Source organism: Adiantum capillus-veneris, chromosome 21 (assembly GCF_014529385.1).
Source record: "Adiantum capillus-veneris isolate H3 chromosome 21, ASM1452938v2, whole genome shotgun sequence".
Taxonomy (NCBI): Eukaryota; Viridiplantae; Streptophyta; class Polypodiopsida; order Polypodiales; family Pteridaceae; genus Adiantum; species Adiantum capillus-veneris.
In genome coordinates, this window is record NC_140951.1 from 49,176,099 (window position 1) to 49,200,283 (window position 24,185).

At 42.0% G+C, this 24,185-nt stretch overlaps 1 pseudogene; it reads left to right on the top strand.

Annotated features, from left to right (window-relative positions):
* The first annotated feature begins 273 nt into the window (after nucleotides 1-273).
* On the top strand, nucleotides 274-23,012 carry LOC147430919 (uncharacterized; annotated as a pseudogene).
* Nucleotides 23,013-24,185: the final 1,173 nt, after the last annotated feature.

Genomic DNA, 24,185 nt, shown 5'->3' on the forward strand with positions numbered 1-24,185 from the left:
GTTCAAGTGTGAGTATGAGAGAAAGATACGAGTCTCCCTAAGTACAACGTACCACCACACATGCGTATAGTGTGTATATGTGGTTACACGGGGGAAAAACCTCTAGCCAGCACTAGAGTAAAAAGTGTCCGTGTATAGGGAAACGGTTCACATCAAAACTACCCGAGGGACACGTGAGTGTAACAATGTATGCAGGAGGTTGCTGAAGACTTTTTAATTGAGCTCTTCGAGGATGCATACATATGTGCAACCCACTCTCACGGGGTTACACTGATGGACAAGGATATGATTATCTTGAGGAGATTAAGGTACAGATTCAACAAAATTCTTGAGCCAATATCTCTTGAAGATGAGAAAACCTTCAACATTCTCAACAGACCTCCATCAAGAAAGGCAAAAGTGTTTGAAATGTTGGTTGAGGAGATAACAGAGGATGACGTTTTGGAAGAGCCCAAAGTTGACAGGGAGGAGCTGGAAACAAATGAACTCAGAGAAATTGAAGCTCAAGTCCCTTCAATGCTGAGAGGTGTCAATTCCACAAGCTTCTTGGTGGTTGCTTTCTTAGAGGATGACCTTCTTAAAAGAACATACTATATTACCCTGGATGCTGAGTGTATTGAAATCCTCAAACATTGGCAAAGAGAGATTAATGACCGTATTATTCTTGCATCCTTGCATGACTATAAGTTAGATATCCACAGAAAGTGGATGTGCTTGACCCAACCATCTCTCACTATTTGAGAACCGATTGTGACATAAGAAAGTGGCTATCCAATATAGGTTTTGAAACTTGTGAACTCCTCCTATGCCCCTACCATGAGAGGTATTGTCTACTGCAACCCTAGGTCATTTTCATTTTCAAATGTTCATCCTGGTAGCTTTCGACAATGTGCAATGGTCTTACCATAGCTCTCACTTGAGTCTTATAGCAATTGATATCACTAATAAAACTTGTTTCATATTGAAATCTCTTGAGGGCCACCATGGAATGTCTAGGTTGTAAGTGTAACTGTCTCATACTTTACATTTATTTTGTAACAATGCTTTGGATCTTTCTAAATAGGGCCACCTCAAGGCTGATAGAGACAATTGCGCAATTTCCTCCTATCATAAGGCTCATGGATGACATGCAAATCTTAAATGTGAAGGTATGGTACTGCTAGGTTGTAAGTGGTTTGAGCTTAAAATTGTGTATTTATTTTTCCTCTTCTGTTTGTGTAGCCACCATTGCAAAGTGAGGCTTTCTTATGTGGATGGAGAGTGATAACAAATGCAAAGTTAGTGGTTGACTACACCTACTGTAGCCCAAAAAAGACTATTAGGGAAAGCAATTGAAAATATAAATAAGGAGAGATATTGCTATCTGCTTCAAGCTAATACACTAATCTTTCTTTGGTAGATCAATAGGAATTGTTACACCGACAACCATGTTTGGTGGGTGAGGGCAAAGTTGATTAGATATATGGTCAGTGCCCAAATAGCACTACCCACAACACCCAAGCCCCCAAAGGGCCAAAGAAGCCAAAGGAAGGGTCCATGCACCACAGAGGTCAAGGAGGATCCACTCAAAAGAGCAAAGATAGAGAAGCCAAAGAAGGAAGACAAGCCCAAAGAGGTTCCAAAGAAGGCAAAGGAGCCCGTTGCCCTCAGAAAGAGCCCCGGAAAAGCACAAAAACATGCCAAGGAGGAACAAAAGAAGCCCAATGAGACAGAGCCTAAGAAGGAGCAAAAGAAGCCCAAGGAGACAGAGCCTAAGGGGGGAAAGCAGATAGAAGAAGAGCCCAAAACACCAAGGAAGAGCCTAAGGAAAACAGAGGAAGCGAGCACAAGAAAGTGCCCTAGGACCCTTAGAACCCCCAAAAGTGTTTTGGGGTGTATGCATGATAAGGTGTACCCACTTTCAACAGTTGCCCCCACCAAGACAGCCAAGAAACAACCTCTTTTTTTCCATTGCTACATACATTTGACTTGCTTGCCTTACTTTGAAGATGCAAGATTTGGTAGCCACACAAAGCACATAGTTGCAAACACAATGGAAAGCTCCAATCTTCATTTTTCACATCTAAATGGAAATTTTATTTTGCAAGGACTAATCTGGTTCAGCCTGTCACACCTTGTCACAACATTATGACCTTGTGAAGAAATACTTATAGCTTTTTATGGGCTTTTCTTCTTTACTTACCCTCTTGCACATGAAATGTTCACTTAGCAAGCAAGTTAGCTTGATTTATTGATAATGCTTTGGATCTTTGCATAATTAATATTCATTTTTCCTTGTTAGAATTTTTATTTACAAAAACCCATTTTTTTATAACACCAGATATCTAATGATGTAGAACTTATTTTTGCAAGATCCAACGGTCATTTGATAGATTATGACTCAAGGAATGTGACCATATAAAAAGGGTTAAACTTCAACGGTTCATTTTTTAAGATGTACCTTAGAAAATAACAAATACTGTGTAGAGAACCTTGATATAGTTTTTTTTTTAAAATCTAATATATAATGTACATTGCCACTCATTTTGATTTTCATATATGTCATGATTCTTAGTGTAAGGTCCTCATAATTTTTTTTTGAATCAATTTGAGTAAGGGAACAACACTTTTTCATTGTTTTAATTTTTTTCACTTGCACCATTCACTTGAGGGGTACCTCCTTAGGTTTGGTAAAATACCAAACTTAGAAATTTTGACACGTGTCAATCAACCATGGCTTGATTCTACTCTCCCAATCCTAGTTGGTTAGTCCACCTCATACAAGGAGACCGCCACATCACCAAAGGTCCATGTCAGCACCCCATCTCACCTTCACATCACCACAATCACTTTGACCTTAACACTTGGCTTGCCATGTCACTCTAATTGCCAACTCATCCATCACCCTCTGTTTAGGCGGTTACGCCGCTAGCGGAAGCTAAATAGCGAGAACTCAACCAACAACAGAATTTGTCAGACGAGGACGGAGCTTGATCCGTAGGCGCATGAAACAACTAGGTGGGTGTCAAATCACCTACTCGACCTTCTAATGACAATCACTACTAAGGAAATTAAATCTAAGTTCTAAAATACGCAAGTGACTGAAATCCGTACTACGAACGAATGCTATACGAAACAGGATCTAGAATCATTGAATCGATCTCAAACTCAAGGGGAAGTCTATACACTAGGTAAGAACAACACCCTAAAGACTTGAACTGCAAAATCAACTTATAACCACTCCGTGCGGTAAACGCGTATGAAGACAGGCCGAAAAATATAGGTGATCGAAACTTGACCCCGATGGTACTAATGTGTAGCTCTACTCGTTGTGGTTCTATAGATATGCTGCACGCTCAATTCCGACACACGAGTTGGAAGAAAACTCACACCGAAGTTCGTAGGAACTTACCACACATAGAAACCGATAGCGCGCACTCTTGGTATCTGTGCGTAGCTCTCGCCGTTGCTGACACAATGGCGGTGTCGCTTCTCCAATGGCAGCTCCGTAGCTCGTGTAGCAATTAGATAAGACTCTCTCTCTCTCACTCTCTCTCAGACACAGTCACGGCGCTCAAAAAACTCACTTTGATTAATTGATCTGAATCCCTTTAGGTTACAAAAACTTTGGCTTATATACCTCAGCCTTGGAGGTGAGAACATCTCTAACTAATTACATCAGCAAGTGAAATTACTTCGGGATTACAAGCTGGAAACTCAATTGAGTCCCGTTACTTAATGAATGGCTCAAATCAAAATTAATGTCGGAAAGACATTTATTACAATCAATGGTTACAAAATGATGAGTGTGAGCAAAAATGTGGGTGTGATCCTCTGCTGGCTCAACACTCCCTCCCTCCGCGTTCATGTCGTCCCTGACATGACTTTTATGCTTGGTCAATAAAGTCCTGTCGTCTTGAGCATCTGCAAATGTGATTCGTATCTTAGGTTGCCGATGGTCAAGGTTGGGCCGAATATTTTGCTTTCGTGGGTGAAAAAGCCGGTGTAGAAAGCTTCTTCGAATGTTTGCATGTGGAAGCTAGGCAAAAACATAATCCTTTGGTATAGGAGGTGTAACACTTTTGGAGAAGGCTGCAATGAAAGATCGTACATCATATCAGTCACCGTGTCGGCCGTCGATAGTAGACTCGAGGTCGTGGCTTTATCTGGCGCGAACACTTCAATGCAAGCTAAGAGAGTCCTGCAGATTTTCTTGAGCATCTGACATGAAAGGTCAGGAGAGCCAGTAAAGAGCTTGATGGTGCCCGTTAGGGTTTTCACCATGTAGGCTTTACCTATTCTCTCTCCTGCCTTTGGTCCTGGCATCCTGGGATAATTAAGCCAATTTGGCTTCTTTTCTGCAATCCTGCCATGCTCTTTCCAGTTTCTGACTCTTAGCACCGGGCAGAAGGTTGCATCCTCCCGAATCTCCTTTGGTGTCTCCACCAAGTAGATAAGGTAGGCTGGGTATTTGTTCAGCCAACCTTTCCTCCATCTAGGTTGTGAATCTACTATCTTCTTTGATTGTTCCTCCTTTGTGATGTCGCCTTCGTAAAGAGCGACATACTGCTCCTCCTCTATTCTCTTTTTCGTCTTTAGCACTTCAAATTTCATCAAAGGGAAAGGCAGGCTGGGTTGCATCCACTGTTCATGGAGCACTTTTGTGTCTAATCCCTGAAGTCTAATGGAGATTAGGAGTCTCCTCTCCCATTCCATTTCCGCCTTGGCACTCTCCTCTGTTGACTTTTCTATTTGGTCATGGAGCCTTTGTTCTTCTTCTTCAGAGATTCTTGAAGTCGAGGCCACCTCTTGAGCTGGGGCTGGATCTTCAATTGTGGTTGCCTCTCCAGTTTCTGATAGCTCTATGGCTGCTCCACCTGATTCTTCTTGTGGTGTCTCTGTCTCTCTTCTTTGTTGCTCTTGTAGATCTTGGAGCTGTTTGCGGAGGACCTCATTCTCTGTCCGTAGTGTTTGATTTTCTAATGTGAGCCTCCCTTCTTTCCCTGACCGAGCTCCCTTTGTTGTGCAGCTTCAATGCGTCTGCAATGAGCTGTGGAGTGATCTGTACTTCTACTTTCTCTCCATCCATGGCTGTCAATGTGGCTTTTCCATCCTTCTGAATGGATGTTGCCAACTCGTACACTCTTCTTGTATCCACACCTGATGGTCTCGAGGTGAAGAAACTATGCAAGTCTGCCCTTTCCAGGTACCTGCTGATGTCTCGTGACCTGCTATAATCTACCAATTCCTGTGGGATCATCGGTACATCCACCGCTTGCCCTTGAGGATCTCTGAAAGTCCCCTGGTAGATCTTTATTCCCTCTTTCTCCAATACTGCTTCCTCCACCCAAGTTTTGGTTGGCTTGAGGGTTTCTGCTGGAATGTCAAAGGGTTCCGCTTCTGCAATAGCATCTTTGATTGTCGGTCTTTTTCTCCTCGTTGCCGATGACTTGGTGGAATCCATGGATCATGTAACTCCAATTTCAGAAGTTAGCGTCTTTTTAGTACTGAAAGCCGAAATGAAGCTTTTAACTATCCAAATGACTTGAAAATTGAAACATGAGCTGTTCAGGGCCTAAGGATGCAAGGTAGGTGAAAAAATATGCAAAATGGGCTCAAAATCATGCTGGAGACATCATACGCGTATGATGTCTTTTGTGTCAAAATGACTTCATATTGGTTGTGCTTGTAGCTGATAGTGTATACATGATTATCATATGCTTGGATTTGAGTTTGGATACCATTTGGTCAAGTTTTGGCCAATTTAGTCCAGTTCCGGCTCTTGGAAAAATTTTGAAAGGGAATTGGATTTTATGATCCAAATTGGATAAAACTTGGTAGTTCACTTTCAAATGGCATGTAGATCACTTCTGTTTGGTGGTTGAAGCCCTGAGGTGCCAAAATCACATAGTAAGACATCATACGCGTATGATGTCTTTTAGTGTATTTTTGGATCAAATTTCTCTATAAGCTTGGATTTGGCTTTAGATAGGCTTATTCAGTGGATTTATGAAGTTTGGATAGATTTTGGGCTAAAAATGGCTCTGGAGACATCATACGCGTATGATGTCTTTTTCATCAATTTTGCATGGGATTGGTTCTGTGGACTCCCCATGTACTAGTGAAGGACTGTTTCTACTCAAATCTTGGTTTGGACTTGAGTATGTTGGATTTGGGCCAAAAATAGGCTTTAGGTGAAGGATTTTCCCTCAATTGGGCTAATGGGGTGATCCTCTTGACCAAATGGTTCCAAATTTCATATGTAGCATGTATTAGATATATATAATGGATGTATGATGACAAATGAGCAGTTTTGGCTCTGTAAGTGCAAATAGACATCATACGCGTATGATGTCTTTTGTGTCAAAATGATGCTTTTTGGTTCCAGATAGCTTGTAGATGTGTTAGTCAACAATCCTACCAGGTTTCAATGAGTTTGGAGTTATTTTGACAAAATTAGGACCAAAAATCAATTTTATGGCCTACTTTGCGTCTTTTTGGTTTTCCTTGGGTTTTCTAACTCCAATTCTCATGATACTTGGTTCATAGGATGTGATTAACATGTGGAATGAGGCTATGCACTCAAATGTTGAAACGGATGTGAAATTCATGCTGTGAGACATCATACGCGTATGATGTCTTTTCTTGAAATGTTGGTCTTTTTGTGCAAAGAATGCTTTGTGCTAGTGCCCTAAGTCCTGCTAACTAGTTTTCAACTTAAAAAGTCATCAGTTTAGCTAAAAAGCCCCCTTATAGGCATTTCAGTCTCCGAAGTCGTCTTTTTGCCTTGGAGTTGAATTTCTTCAACTTTTCTTCTCGAGAGTTGCATTTCCAGCTCATTGGATATGTTGTGAAGCCATCTATTTGGTTGAACTTGACTTTGGCTCCCCGTTCTCCATCTTTCTCCCTTTGGTTGCTCGAAAGCGTCTTTTTCACCATCGGTAAGTGAATCAGCTTTCTTTTGGGTTTTGCTTGCAAACATAAGTCACCAATAGTTACTTGAAGCTGCCTGTGAAGTTTCATTTCCTTCGGTCGTCAATTTCAGCCGTTATGCCAAAATGACGCTTTGTGTGTCTGTCGTTGAATCGGTTGTTTTGACCCACTTTTGGTGGTCCAAACCTGGAGATACTCCATGGTTGCATTGCCCTTGATGTTGTTAAGCTTCCTGAGAAGTTTTGTGTCGTTTCGACAACTTTTTCCTGTTTGCCTCTTGCAGGCTCTGTGGACCTAGGGTTTTTCCAATCGTTCTTTCTCGAGCTTTGAGTGTTAGAAACCCATCTTCTATACTAGGGTAACCCACCTATAAGTTCTTGCAAGGTTTGGTTAGGCGGTTGTGCCACTACCTAGCATTCTACCGCATTCTCCGTCTGCTCTTGTTTCTTGGTTTTGGTTAGTTTTCGCGACAAAAGTTAATGATAAGCATCAAAAGCTTATGGCAACGAGTCTACCTCTCATGTCTGGTGTCCTCTGAGCTCTCGTAGCAGTTGTAGAAGGCTGTAGAAGGTTGGATGCTCCTGTGTGCTCTTTGCTCTCTCCAAGAAGGTAATAGTGGAAATGAGCTTGAAAGTGATGTGAAAAATACTTAACTTCGGACTTCCCGGATCACTTGTTACCAAATTTGACATGTGCTCCTATCTCGTCGTGAAATGCACTTTAGGATTTGAAATTTCTCAATTTGGACTCCGTTTGACCTGTTTCTGAGAAATCTGTCCACTTTGCCAAAATTCTGTCATTTCGGGCTTTCCGCAACTTTTCCCGAATTGTACTCAATTTTTACCATGGGTTGCCCTTGTCATTAGGATCATCACCATCTATTCTTTTCTTTTTTCTGATCTCGTTTCACCTGCTTTTTTATTTTTATTTTACTTTTATTAAGAAAGTCATAAAAAATAAAGGAAAATAGCAAATTGAAGCCAAAAAATTCCAAACATACACAATAAATAGCTGGTAACCCTGTGTATATGAATATACACTTATTTGTGATTTCTGGACTTGGATTACCACTTTTTTCCACTTTTTAGCTCCAAAAACACTCTTATTTAGTGATATTTACACGTCTAGAGACCCAAATTCATCATTTGATCTCTTCTTGTTGCAAAACAAGGTATATAAGGGCATAAATATTATCAATATCCGCAATCAAACATAAAAATTGCAAAATCATGTAAGACACTGCCCTTGTAATATAATTTTTTGTTTTTCTTTGTTTTTGTCGCTTGTAGCTGCTTTGTAGCTCCTGTATACCTGTATACCTCTCCCCCTCCTAGTCTGAGTCCTCCCGGCCGACTATGAAGTTTCTGTGGGCGAAGCATTGTAGTTGTTTTGGTCATAAGTTCCCAATGCAATTGTAGAGCGATGATACAACAATCTTTCCAATAAAGCTGCTCTTTGTTTGATTGAAGGATTGGTGGTCGGGTTTTGGGTTGGTTTTGGCACTTCGGTAGTAGAATCAGTAGATGGATTCTTCTTTACCTTGTTGTCTTTGTTCTTTGTGTTGATTTCCTCGCCTTGAAATACCTAGGAGTTTCCGTGGATTGTACTGAAGGGAGTTCCTGTTTACAAATCCTTCGGATCCAAATTTGCTTGCTATAGCTTTGTGCCGTCATGAACTTCTTTGGAATCCAGATCTGTTTCACTGTCCTTGATTGTCTGGAATCACTCTGTTGTCTGGTATTGAAGACTCTGTTTTCCACCTTTGTGTTCTCTGGCACAACCTTTTTTGGTCTCCATACCAACGTTGACTCCGTTTTTTCCCAAGGTTGAGCCGTTATATTATTGCTTGGCTTCCTTATCCAATGTTGAGAGTTCCTCGTCGAAGAGCAATCTAGTTGTATAGAAACTTTTGGTTGCCATTGCTTCTTCTTTTTCTCTGGTTGTTGTTTACCTTTGTTCTTGGATTCTTCCTTTGGAGTTGGCTCTGCTCCTTTGGTGAACTTAACTGATCGACTTTCACCTTCGTATTTGATAAGCACTGATTTAGAACTCTAGTCAATCATTGCATTGTATTGCTTCTGCCATGGTTGTCCTAGCAATAATGGATGTTGTGTAGCTTGGTCTTCAACCACGTAAAACTGTATATGTAAAACTGTGCATCCGACAGTTTTGATTGAATTCTCAGAGTAACTCTTTAACTCTTGCTTGACAGTTTGTAATTTAGTGTCATTTGTCAATTGTCTATACAAACTGAGTGAAAGTAGGTTAGTTTGAGCTCCTGAATCCAATAGTGCTCTGGCTCTGATTTGGTTGGTTCCTACTTTGCATTCAATGATGGGTTCTTCTTTGTCATTATCCATTTCTGTTATACTGACTGCGTTTATTCGTATTGCTCCTTCATTGCGCTATTTCTGACGTAGTAGTCTTCTTTTCTCCATTCTTTCCTTCGCCTCGGCTTGCGCTTCCTCCACAATCTTTTTCTTTTTCTGGACACGTAGCTTTTCTTGATGTATTTTGAGAAGCATGTCTTGGGTTAGCGGCAAAAGATGCTTTTTCACTCTGCATCCACTAATCCAATTGGGCATTTCTTCTCCGTCTAATGTAGCAAGCTTGACGGCTCCACTTGGTGATAGATCTTTAATCACCAGAGGTCCCATCCCTCGCTTTTTAAGCTTCTTAGCATGCTGTTTCAGAGTAACTAGGACATAGTCCCCAACCTTAAACTCTTTAGTCCGCACATGCTTATCAAAACATTCCTTTTGTCACCTTTTTTGAGCGTAGATAGAAGCTACTGCTTTTACGCGAAGCTCGTCTAGCTTTTCCAGGTCATCTATTCTATCAGAAAGCTCGTGCCCTGTCCACTCTAGATCCTTAGCCACCCTTGAGGTTGAAATCAAGAATTCTATTGGTAAGATAGCATTTAGCCCAAAAACCATGTTATATGGGGTCGTTCCTATTGATGTTTTATATGCTACCCTATATGCCCATAATGTTGAATGCAACTTCTGGTCCCAGTCAGTTCTCGACTCAGATACAATCTTCGTAAGGACCGTGCATATGGTTTTGTTTGTTGCTTCAGTTTGTCCATTTGCTTGTGGATGATATGGGGCTGATTTCCTATGGATTACCATGAATTCATCTAGAAGGATCTCTATCACTTCATTTATAAAATGTGTGCCTCGATCACTCACAATTTCTATTGGCAATCCATATTGTACAAAGACGTATTCATATAGAAATTGTGCCGTGGTCCTGGCATCTGCTTTTTGAGTTGCCTTTGCTTCGATCCACTTTGTTAGATAGTCTGTAGCCACAACGATGTATTGTGTATGAGTCTTATATGCAGAAGGTGAAATGGGTCCGACATAATCAATCCCCCATTTTGCAAAAGCTCTTGCCCCCATCATTGGTCTAAGCGGCATATCATCTCTTTTAAGTGGTACTTTGGTCCGCTGACAGTCATCACACCGTTTAACGTATTCCTCAGCGTCCATATGTAATGTTGGCCACCATATTCCTGCGGCTAAGACAAGTTTTGTTGTCTTATCACCTGAGAAATGGCCTCCACCTACTCCTCCATGAGCTTGCTCCAGGATTATCACATACTCAGACTCTGATGCGCAAATCCTAAGCTGGTTGTCTTTACCTCTCTTATAGAGTTGATCTCCTATTAAAGCGTAATCTCTAGCTTCTGTCTCTATAGATTTCTGACGAGCTTTTGACGTTCCTTGTGGGAAAGTTCTATTTGTGACATATTCAACAATATACTGACTCCATTCCGGAGCTATCATTATCTGATATAATTTCGAATACTCTGCTGGCGGCTTTGATGAACATACAATACATATAGTGACATATTCATGTACGCTTTCTTTCATTCCTGGCCAATAGACTCCCAATTGTAACAAATTCCTATATGTGTTCCTTCTTGAACAATGAAATGCACATTCCTGAACATGTGCTTCGCGCAGATATAAATTAATATTCCTCAGGATTGATGCATAGTCGTAAAACATGATCATTTCCCAATTGATACAACCTTCCTGCAACCAATTGAAGATTCTTGGATTGCTGAATAGCAATATGTTTCTGGTTGTATTCTCTTCTATCAAACTCTCCTCCATAGGTTAATAAGCTAACGACATTTTGAGACCACTTTGGTATCATTTCTATGTCGAACAAGTACGCGTCTGGCGTGTCGTCATCTACTCCTATAGGGTCTTCCCCATTCGTCAATCGCTAAAGATGATCAGCTCTAAGATGTGTTTTTCCTTTCTTTACTACTACCGTGAAGTCGAATTCCAGTAAGATAATGAACCATCTCACTATTCTCCCGGTATTGCATGGTTTATTCACTAGGTAGAGCAAGGCTTGGTGATCCGTAAAAAACACAAACTTGTTGGCTAGAAGATAATGCCGAAATTTCTTTACAGCATATATCATTCCTAATCTTTCTCGCTCTGTTGTGGTGTAATTCTTCTCTGCATTGTTGAGCTGTCGACTGGCGTAACAGATAGGAAAATCCATGTTTCCTTCTTCTGGCTGAGCCAGAATGCATCCTATTGCATATGCCGAAGCATCTATATGCACATGGAATATCTTCTCCCAATCCGGTGATTTCAAGACTGGAGCAGTAATGAGTGCCTCTTTCAATTTCTTGAATGATTCCTCACACTCCTCTGTCCATTCAAAGTTCACTATTAGCCTGTAAAGTGGTTGGCCTATTATAGCGTACATGTAAATGAATCGTCTATAATATCCGCAATGTCCCATAAAGCTCTGTACTTGTTTCACATTGGTTGGTCTAGGCATATCCACTATAACTTTTATCTTCTCTAAATCCGTGGATATTTCGTTTTGTGAGACAATATGTCCCAGAATTCTGCCCTGTCGGACCATAAACACACATTTCTCAGGATTGAGACAAATGCGATATGTCCTACATTTCTCAAATACTTTTCTTAGGTGTTCTAGATGCTCATCTCTCAGAAGAGAATGTACACATAAGTCATCCATGTATATTTCTAGAAACAACCTTAAGTATTCTTTGAAAGCATGCGTCATCAGCCTCTGGAAGGTTGCGGGAGCATTGGTTAGACCAAAAGGCATAACCCGATAAGCATAAATTTCCCACTCCGTTGCAAAAGCTGTTTTATGTTGATCTGCTGGTGCTATGGCTAGCTGGTTATATCCTGAAAAACCATCAAGAAAGGAGTATGCTGTTTTCCCTGATACACGCTCTAGAACATGATCAGTTATCGGCAGGGGATAATTGTCCTTGATTGTTGCAGCATTCACTTTCTTTAAGTTGACACACACTCGGAGTTTTCCATTCTTCTTGGGTACCACCACAATCGGAGATACCCAATCGGTGTGTTCAATCTCGTATATGAATTCAGCTTCCATTAGCTTATCTATCTCTTCTTTGATTCGCTTAGCAAACGTATCATTATATGTGTATGGTCTCTGTCTGCTAGGCTTTGCGGCTTGTTTTAGTGGGATTGTGTGTTGGCATATCGATAGGTCAACTCCCTTTAAGTCCTTATAAGACCATGCAAACACGTCCCTGTACTCTCTGAGAAGACTCAAAAGTCTCTCTTCCTCGCCTGGAGACAAATCTGTGGCTATGTACACCGATCTAGGTGTCTCACCTGGAGCTGCTAAATCAACTTTTTTTGCATCCTCCGGTCCGTCATAAGATTCGTTCTCCTTTCTCTCTCGAATAGGTTGGGTTAATACCACCTTCCTATCCTCTATTGTGAATTTTTTGTAGTGAGAGGGAACATCCATGTTTTCCTTGATTTTGGCGTTTTCGTCCTCTCCACTCTCAATTTCTGTCGTCCAAACTTCTTTCAGAGTTTTCTTGAGCTCTCTGTACTTGTTTCTACGTTCTAACTTGGACTCCGTGTGTTCTCTGTTGCGCTTGTTCTTTTATGATTTTTCTGTTTCAGTTTTCGTTCCATTCCTTTGAACTTGATTTCTTGAGCCTCTTTTGTCTTTTCGTAAGCTCTTTTGATCATTGCCTCTCATTCTTCCAGAAATCTTGTCCTTAACACAATCTTCCGCCTTTACTAGCATTAGGAATTGATTTTTTCCTCTTATTCTAGGCATCGGATTGGTTCTAACCCCCTTTGTTTTTCTCTTTGCTCTATAGCGTTTCTGGCGTTGTTTAGTTTGGTTCGGAAAATCATAAAATCGGACATCCGTTATAGTTTCTTCGTTTCCGCTTGAATTGTCCGTTGACTCATTGTCTGCTTCATTTCCCCACTCTGGATGATCGGGAATGTCGTGAAACACCTCTTCTTCATCTTCCTTTTCCAGTGTATCGTTCTTTTCAGTTTCTTTTTCGAGTATAGTTTTCAACATGAAGTACGGAACCACGTCGTACCCGTCCTTGTCGCAAAATTTCGTTGTGGGACCATCCGGAATTGCACAAACCTCTAGGGTTGCTAGAATGTGTGTCCATTCTAATGGTTCAAGCGTGTCCTCTGGAAAGGGTTCTCCTATATAAGTTTCGTCTTCGATAGCCCTTTCTAAAACATATTCTTCTCGCCTCAGACTTCCACATTTCGAGGCTCCACACATCCATAACTCCTTGGGCTTACCTAACCAAGCTGGAAATTCGGATCCCGCCAAAGTAGCTGAATCAAACTCCTTTACCGGTGTTCGGTTCACATCTTTGTAGCTATGGTCTTTCAGGTTCACACGTATAGTGGTTTCCATATTTCTTAGGTATATGTGATCGTAGCCCCAATCCTGGACCATTTTCAACTATCTCATGAATGGTCTTCCCAGTATGATATCATAGTTATTCTCCTTGCCAAAATCGACAATAGAAAAAGTATGTTCGTATTCAATGCCGCAAGAAGTCACTACGACTTTCTCTAATAACCCCATAGGTTTCTCCATGTGTCCATCTGCTAATTGGAGTTTCAATCTAGTCTTCCTTATTGCTAGTTTCCCCCATTTTTTCCAGATTTTTTTTGTAGCAATGGCTACCCCAGCTCCGCTGTCTAGTATTGCCATCGTGTTCACTCCTTGGAATTCAACTGGTAAGGTTGTATTCCCCTCTTCACCTTCGCAATACTCTCCGACCTTGTTTAAGGGTACAGGCTTAGCGTTCTTTTGTGGTTTGCTCAGCTCTTGTATACCCTCTTGCAGTCTCGATGTTGGGTCTTTTATCCCAAATTTCTCCAAGCATTTTCCTACAGTAGTCCACATATGTGGTCTTAGCCTCAAAAACTCAGCTAGAGTGATAGTGCATGTCACTGGTGTTGACAAGATCTCTATCAATCCTTGCGAGTCCATGACTTTTTCTGATGAGATTCTTCGTGAGGGAAGTGCTCTAATCTCGGATTTTGCTTCATACTCTCCTAAGTATGAAGGTAAGGTATTCAGTGAATGAGGTTTGCTCTCCATTGTTCTAACAGAGCCCCCATCTCCCCAGTAAGATTGCAGATCCAAGTTCACTTGAGATCCTGCCTCAAATTCCACTATGGGAGGATTCCTGATGTCCTTTTCCTAATTTGTCTGATTAGCTTGGCAACTTAGCTCGTTTGCAAAGTTTGCCTCTCTCACTTGTTTCCAAAATTCATTGTAATCCTCATCTCTTCTGTAAGACCTCTGTATGACTGGATGAAAACTCTCTATCTCCTAATCGGTTGTGTTCAATACTATGCGGTCATCCTTGTGTGTATCTTCAGGCTTTTGTGCACTTGGAGTCTTTTCAGCTACCCATGAAATGATAGTCTCTTGCTGAATTGGGTTTTCCGTTCCACAATTCATTATTTCTCTTGGTGGTTCTAATAAGGCTTGTGCAGTCTCGATCATTCTCTGGCACATTTCAAGTTTCTGCTTTTCCAATTCCGTGTTTGGGTATGTCATCCACCTCTGTTCTTGTGTTTGGTTGTTCTTTAACCTAGCTTCGTAAGCTCTCATCAGTGCGTCCAATGGTTCGTGTACTTTGTCGACTAGCACTGATCCCCGTGAGCTTAAGCTCGTTGTTTCTTTGATACTCTTTTGTTTCGTTCTTTCCGGGCTCATCTCTCGTTTCCCGTTTTGACTCTCAAGTTTTTCTAATCTATCTTTAGTTCGCTTTAGTTCCTCAGCTAGAATAGCGTCTTCACGTTCTTTTCTCAACTTCATGCGTGCTTTTCTAGCTTTCCATGTGTTTCTCTGACTCCGCGGCCCTTGACTAACCACTTCAGTCGCTAACTTTCAATTCTCAGGTTCTCTAGTGGTTTTCTTAGCTTGAGCTCTAGTAACAACTTGCGTTGGTATCAGAGTTTCATTTTCAGACCCACTGCTGGTAGGAATAGTTTCTAGCATATTCAATGTCGTCTTTTGCACTTTGTTTGGATTCTTTGAACAATCCTCAATGAAGTGAGTAACCCCACACTCAGTGCAATAAGAGTTAATTCTAATGATTTCCGTATGTGGACAAACATTCATCAGATGGTCACCTCCACCCTTGTAACAGGGTCCTAGTGCTGGTCTTGGTCCCACTTGATTCGTCCTTTGTGGATAGGATGGTCTTTGTCCTGTTAACCCTCCATGAGCTATGAACATCAATGTTCTTGCGTCCAAATTGTATCTCTCTTCATCAGAAGCACTTGTAACTGTTGGTATTCCAACATTCCCAATCATGCCCCATGGTTCTGGTTGTTTGGATTCTTCTGGTGGGTAATACACAGTTGGAGACATGTGTGCACCATATTCTTCATAATAGGCTTGAACAGGCACTAAGGCTTATTCTTCTTGATTCTCTAAGGTTGGTGCATATCTAATGCCCACTGATCTTGCTCCTGGTAAAGGTGGTTGTTGTCCCAATACCGGTTGCGGTCTTTCTATCCCCATAGGTCGTGGTATATTTCCCGTTGGGTATCGAGGTACTGGATGTACCTGAGGTGGTGCTAATTGAGCAGGAGGTGCATACTGACGCTCCCTTACATACCCTTTGTTGTAATAGCACTCCTCTGTTGGATGGTTTGTCCATTTTTGTTCAATAGCACACCATTTCAGTGGTTTTGGCAATGGTTTTTGGTATGGTGCCATCCTTTTTAGAGCATCTTCTATCATTTGCTCTACATTTGGCATGGTTGTTGTTTGAACATTCTTTTTAGTGGTAGTCTCGCTCGCTATGGAGGAAGAGCTACTGGATGCAAAATCTGTATCCGCTGACACCTCTCCATAAACCGTACAATTATCCACTAAGTACAATGCTTCTCTCGTTACTTGCTTGAAACTTGTACAAGCTTTCAAGTGCAAGTCCTTCTTGAGAGTGTCGTTTCTCAATCCTTCAATAAAGAGAACAAATAGTCTGTCATCTTGTGGTCGTTCACGTACTGGACATCTCTCAATGTATTGTTTGAAGCGAAGTGAAACTTCCTTCACTTTTTCGTGTTCTCTCTGTTTAAAAGCATATATTTGTGAGACCGTATTGTGCTTAATCCCTCGTTTTGAGAATTCCGCAGCAAACTCTCTTAGCAAATGGTCAATGTCATGGAATCCCCCTCTGTTCAGTGGTTGAAACCATGTCAATGCCGTACCTTCTAGAGTAAGACCAAATCCCTCGTATTGTATATGGAAATCTGTTATCTGCTCAGCTCTTAAGACTTGCTTAAAGAGTGACACATGTGGATACGGATCTCCTGAACCACCATACTTCTTTGGCATACACTTGGCTACTTGAGATGGTCTCATACGTCTATGGTCTGCTACCAATCTCATTGCTCCTGTGTCCCGGCTAAAGCTTTCTCTAGCATCATGGACTTCATGGTTACGCTGCTCGGTTCCCCTGCCCTGAATCTACTACTAGGAGGTAAATGTGATGGTTCCGCTTCGAACCCTGGACCTGGAGTGGTATACGTGGGGATTGGAACTGCACTACCTCGATTCGTATCCATTGACTCTGTGGAATGTAATGATCCCATTGGTCCGGGCTTCGAGTACTGAGGTTGACTGAAAGAGTCAGCAGCCTGAGTTCTTTGTCCTCCTGTCGTCATTGGGTTTTGCACTCCATTTGTTGGTGCTGGTCTTTGTGAGCTAGAAGTAACATAATACTAATGTAGTGGTCCCCCAAAGTATGTATATCCTTCTAATTCTTTCTTGCACATTGTTGAGTATTGCCTCCCATACTTGTCGTAAGCGGCAATTTTCACTTCCGATCCCTCTGTGTAGGTAAAGACATAAAGTCTTTTTTGGTCTGTCAACTCTCCGGTGTAGGGTTCTTCACATCTATAATAGAGATCTTTCTCCCCATTATTATATTTGTATAGCCCCACATAGATGTTATCAGTGTTGATCCTTGTAGTTTCATTCTCTCTTCTTAACCTCGCATCAGGGAAGTTCATTATTGGTGCTTTCTCCTCAAGTTCTTCATCTACTTTGGCTTTGGTGCCCATCAATCCCCACTTGTCCACAATGTTAAGGTTTAGGACTACCAAGTTCATGGTACCCTCGTCATCTAGATATCTATCTCCGCTATAGCTCACAGGCACTAAGTCCTTGAACTCACTAGGTCTATCTTCTATCTTTACACAATAGCGGCCCATTCCATCTTTGTAGATCTTGGCACCTTGCTCATTGTCGTACTGATATTTTATGAACAATAGCTTCATTGTGGCGGAAGGGTTTGATGATCCTGCTACCATATTTTCTCTGTTGTTCAGGTTCAAGTGTTCCAAGTGTTCGGTGAAAATCTCGTAAGATCTCTCCGAAGAAGTATCAGAAACACTTCCTTCAAAGATCGGCTCTAATGGTTGCACCCAACTTTGGTTTACACTTCCCTCTGTTGATATGACACTTGCTTGTTCCCCTTGTTTTGGTTGGTTATTCTGGAGATTCCTGCCCAATCTCAAATTCATCAATTCCCCTAAAGGACTTTAACTTTTCCGTCTCGGCAATTTGTTTTCCCAAGTTTTTGTGGTCAGAATTGATCCAAACTGATTGATACTTGGTCAATTGTTTAATCTTGTCAGTTGGACAACTTCTGTTTCATCAAGTGAGAATTTTGTTGCAGTTATGCTGAAAAAGACATTATATGCGTATGATGTTTTTTTTCACAGATTTGGACTATTTTGGTTATGCTCACTCTCAGTAGCCCCCTTATGCTCTGTCCACTCACAAAATTCAGTTTGAACTCTGTTTGAGCAAGTTATGGCTAATTTAGGCTTTTCTTGGCAATTTTCCGCTTTTGACTTGTTTTGGGTCAATTGTGATCCAAATGGGATGAAACTTGAAATATAACCTCTAGACAGCTATTACAATGGATCTGTGTTGGCAAAGTATCAAAATATGTCCAAAATTAGGTAAAAGACATCATACGCGTATGATGTCTTTTTCATCAATTTGGGTCAAGACTTGATATTTATGCTTTCTACAGTGTTTGTAACAAACTTGTCAGGTCAGATATAAAAAATAAGCAGTGGATGTGCTAAAAGATATTATACGCGTATGATGTCTTTTGTCCCAGATTTTGACTATTCTTGGTTTTAAGCCTTCTCCAATGTTTATAATTGAGTTTCAAGTGTTTTTGTCAGGTTTGAATGTAAAAACAAGAGCTGAATCCAAAATTTCCTATTCTTTGCGTTTCTTGGACTCCGACTTGTCTTTTTGGGTTTCTTTGAGTGTTAATGCTCTTGTTTTAAGTTGAAATTAGGGTATAACCCCCCTTTTGAACACTCTGGTAAAGTCAAAATTTCTGTTTTGGTCTCTGTTTGGTCATTTAGACATCATACGCGTATGATGTCTAAAGTTGCAGATTTCCAGTTTTTTGACACAGAATCCTTCCTAAAGCTTTCTCAACTGCTCAGCAACTCCCAGATACACAGAAAATTTCTCTGACTTTTGTTTATTGCAAGTTTCACTACTAACTCGACGGTTTAGTGATCTAACATGCAATCAACCATATAAGGCAAATACTCCAATGATTACTAGCTCTAGATCACGATCAAATGAAGTCCTACCTAAGCTATTCCTAATCATAAAATGGGTTTGGTAATTGTGATTTTAAAGAGATCCACTGCCACTCACGGACTAGCAAATTCTTCTTCTATCAACAACTACTCAACACCAACAAAACAACAAACAAATCTAAGCTAAACTAAAAATACTGTCAACACGGAAGACCCAGGAATACCCCACTTCCTAGTATCTCTCGAGATCTTCGGAGTCCACCACTCCTAGATCTTTTCTAACTAAAGTATACAAAGTAGTTTATACGACTCACCTCGTAGGATTAGTCTAAGGTCACCTACTTAGGACTCTCGTCCCCGGCAATGGCGCCAAATGTTTAGGCGGTTACGCCGCTAGCGGAAGCTAAATAGCGAGAACTCAACCAACAACAGAATTTGTCAGACGAGGACGGAGCTTGACCCGCAGGTGCATGGAAACAACTAGGTGGGTGTCAAATCACCTACTCGACCTTCTAATGACAATCACTACTAAGGAAATCAAATCTAAGTTCTAAAATACGCAAGTGACTGAAATCCGTACTACGAACGAATGCTATACGAAACAGGATTTAGAATCATTGAATCGATCTCAAACTCAAGGGGAAGTCTATACACTAGGTAAGAACAACACCCTAAAGACTTGAACTGCAAAATCAACTTATAACCACTCCGTGCGGTAAACGCGTATGAAGACAGGCCGAAAAATACAGGTGATCGAAACTTCACCCCGATGGTACTAATGTGTAGCTCTACTCATTGTGGTTCTATAGATATGCTGCACGCTCAATTCCGACACACGAGTTGGAAGAACACTCACACCGAAGCTGGTAGGAACTTACCACACATAGAAGCCGATAGCGCGCACTCTTGGTATCTGTGCGTAGCTCTCGCCGTTGCTAACACAATGGCGGTGTCGCTTCTCCAATGGTGGCTCCGTATCTCGCGTAGCAAGTAGATAAGACTCTCTCTCTCTCACTCTCTCTCAGACACAGTCACGGCGCTCAAAAAACTCACTTTGATTAATTGATCTGAATCCCTTTAGGTTACAAAAACTTTGGCTTATATACCTCAGCCTTGGAGGTGAGAACATCTCTAACTAATTACATCAGCAAGTGAAATTACTTCGGGATTACAAGCTGGAAACTCAATTGAGTCCCGTTACTTAATGAATGGCTCAAATCAAAATTAATGTCGGAAAGACATTTATTACAATCAATGGTTACAAAATGATGAGTGTGAGCAAAAATGTGGGTGTGATCCTCTGCTGGCTCAACACCCTCCATTGCCACCTTGCATGCCACTTTACCTTAAGTGCCATGTCATCCACCACCTCACAGGCCACGTGTAAGTATTGCTTGCATGGCTTGCCACATCACTTGCCACCTCATGAGCCACCAAGCATGACATCGCCACCTTGCCAACTCATCACCTCCTTTTGTTCCACCTAATCATTACACGTCACCATTTTGACACGTCATCATATGACATGGCAGATGAGGGGATCCCATCCGCAACCTCATCTTTCCACCTATGCATTCTATGCCATCAATCATCCAATCAACTTGCCGCATGGATGACCATGTCATTCATGCATGGCCACCTCAATAGCCATGTCATTTTTAAATATATTTTAAAAAATAATATAATCAAATTAAAAATAAAGATATCTCAACCTAATTATTCATGTGGTAATTTAAGCAAAAAAAGTATATTTTAATGTAATTTTTTATTTTATAAAAGTGTGAATGAATAAAAAATCTATTTATTTGAAATATCACTGGATCACAAAAAAAAGATTTTTTATAACAGTTTTTGGTTTACTTATGCACACGGGTTCGGGACCTTCCGTATCAATACAAGCCGCACGTAGCTCGCGGCGAGAAAAAAATTTGTCATGTTCCTTGATTACACCGCGGCCCGAGCAAGAGCTTTCTGTAGTCAGTGCCCCGGCCTTGGACAGGATCCGCTGTCAGTCATCGCCTACCAAGCCCCAGCCACCCCGAGTGCGTCGAGCCTCGCGAGACCCGAAAATGGTCCAAAAGTAGCCTAGCCCGTCGATGGAAGGTAGCCTTGGCACTTGCCTGAGGGGGGGATTGCATCCCAATGTCACAAGAGGGGTGTGAGGAACTTGTCGCCTCACCTCACCTGTCCTTCACTCCACGGTCCGCCCGGTTCCCGTCTCAACCGAGCACCACTACCCTTATAGTTGTACACAATCTGGCGTAGGCCAACAAACCTCCCAAGAACCATGACCCATAGAACGGAAAATGGGGGAAATCCCCTTGTTGGGGGAAGGCCAAGAGAAGGTTTCCATGAGAGGATGTGATGGCTGAGGGCGCGAACGACACGTCCATCGATAACATTTATGCATTGACAGGATGGCACGTGGTGCGACGAGGAGCCAAGCGCACAGATGAGGACCGATGATGGGTGCTTGATGGAGCCACCAATGACTCCATCGTGATGTGGTCGACTACGTCGATAGAGGTTAATCGAGGGCATGGACGTGTTGACAGGAACGATGGTTGGTTGGGCCGACGCTCCGAGTAAATTGGCGAGGGCTGATAGGTACGTGAAGCACAAAGCGGATGACATCATTGTCGATGACAACATGATAGGGCCGATCAAGATCGAGTGCACCGATGGGGCCGACTATGTCAAGGGAGGACAACCAAGGTGTCGTCCGTGCATGTCTTCGATGACGGGATGGAGCGGGCAGACATGGGTGGACATGCAAACGGGTGCTGAAGCACGGAGTGGATGACGCCAGCGTCGACTGCATCGTGATGGAGCCGATCAAGGCCAATGGCACCGACGGAGTTGACGAGGCATGCACGAGAAGGGTGATGGGGCGGCGTTGGTTGACGGGTGAGCCACACGAGGATCAACGAGTGCGTGAAGGATGGCACGAACGATGCCACCCTCGACGCCACCGTGATGGGGCTAGTAGCATTGGCAAGGTTGACAAGCTGTGCACGGGTGCAACAATGGGATGACGTGGGGGCGGATGGGTGACCCAACAGGACGGGTGTGTCGATGAGGGTCGATGGGCGCGTGAAGAACGAAACGGACAACACCATGGCCGATGACACCATGACGGGGCCGATAGCGTCGACGGAGCCACCTGTGTTATAACTAGAAGGATGGCCATGAGACTTTGTAGGGGTGGAGAAATGGAGTTGAAACCCACCTGTGAAAAGTCACGTGGCCATCCGATATGGTGTGGTTCAGAGCCATACTATATGCTAAAATGGACCATACAAGCCATACGATCCATTTTACCGCATAGTATGGGTCTTGACCACCCATAGTAGTTTGGATGGCTATACAAATTTGCACGGGCTGGTAAATAGTGCTCACATCCACCTGTGAAAATCTTTGTGGCCATCGGATATCGTTTGGGAGATCCTGATACATAAAATATGCTAAAATTGGCCATATGAGCCATACGAACCATTTTTGCACATAGTATGGGCCTTAATTGCCCAAACCATATTCGATCCCGTGAAACTTTGCAAGTATGGGGAAATGGTTCTCATGCCCACACGTGCAAAGGCTCATGGCCATCCGATATGGTTTGGGTGGTCTCGACTCATACTATGCCCTAAAATGGGTCGTATGAGCTATACAACCCATTTTAACACGTAGTTTGGGCCTTAACGGCCCATACCATACTCAATGGATGTGAAAAGTTTCATGTGTGGATAGTTTGTGCTCAATCCCACCCATGAAATTTTTTAGAGCCATCCAATATGGTTTGGGCAGTCCCGACCCATACTATACACTAAAATGGGCCCTATGTCTGATACGGCCCATTTTAGCACATAGTAAGGGCCTTGACCGCCTATACCATATCAGATGGCTGTGCAAATATATGGGTAGAGGAATGGTGCTCATCCCCACCTGTAAAAATTATTTTATTCATATGATATAGTTTGTGCCGTCCGGAACCATACTATGTGCTAAAATGAGCTGTATGGCTCATACGACCCATTTTAGCACATAGTATGAGCCTTGACCACTCACACCATATCGAATGGCTATGAAACCTTGTAGAGGTTGGATAATGGTGATCACCTACACCCGTGCAAAGTCTTGTGGCCATCCAATATGGTTTGGGCAGTCTCGAACCATACTATACACTAAAACAGACCGTATGACTCATATGGCCCATTTAAGCACATAATATGGGCCTTGAACGTCCATACCAATTTGGATGGTTGCAAAAATTTACAGTGCAGGGGTGGGATAATGGTTCTCACCCCCACCCATGCAAACTCTTATGGCCATCCAGTATAGTTTGGGTGATCAAGACCCATACTATGCGCTAAAATAAGCCGTATGAGTCATATGGTCCATTTTAGCGCATATTATGGACCTTGATCACCCAAACCATATCAAAGGACTGTGAAACTTTGCACGAGCGATGAAATGGTTCTCACCCCCACAAGTGTAAAGTCTTATCACCATCCAATATGGTTTGAGCGATCTCGATCCATACTATGTGTTGGAAACCCTAAACCTTGAACCCGGAACCGTAATCCCTAAACCATAAACCCAATACCTTAAAACTTAAACTTTGAACCTAAATCCTTATCTCTAAACTCTAACCATAAACCCTAAATCCTAAATCATAAATCATAAACCTTAAATCATAAATCCTAAACCCTAACCTATAAACCCAAAACCCTAAACCATAAACCATAAATCTTGAACCATAAATCCTAAATCCTAAACCCTATATCCAAAAATCCTATAGGTGGGGTTGAGTACTATTTTCTCACTCCTACAAAGTCTCACAGCCATCCGATATGGTTTGGGTGGTCAAGGCCCATACTATGCAGTAAAATGGGCCGTATGAGCCATAAGACCCATTCTAGCGCATAGTATAGTTTGAGACCACCAAAACCATATTGAATGGCCACAAGAATTTGTACGGGTGGGGATGAGTACTATTCTTCCATCTATGAAAAGTTTCATATCCATCTGATATGGTATGGGCGATTAGGACCCATAATATGTGCTAAAATGTGCCGTATGAGACGTATGATCCATTTTAGCACATAGTATGGTTAGGGATCACCCAAAACATACCGGATGGCCACAAAACTTTTCACGAATGGATGTAATTACCATTACTTTACCCTTGAAATGCTACACAACCATCTGATATGGTATGGGCGATCCAGACTCATGTTATGCGCTAAAATGGGATGTATGATCCATGCGACCCATTTTAGGGCATAGTATGTGTCGAGATTGCCCAGATTGTATTGGATGGCCACAAGACTTTGTACAAGTGGAGGAGAGTATAATTTT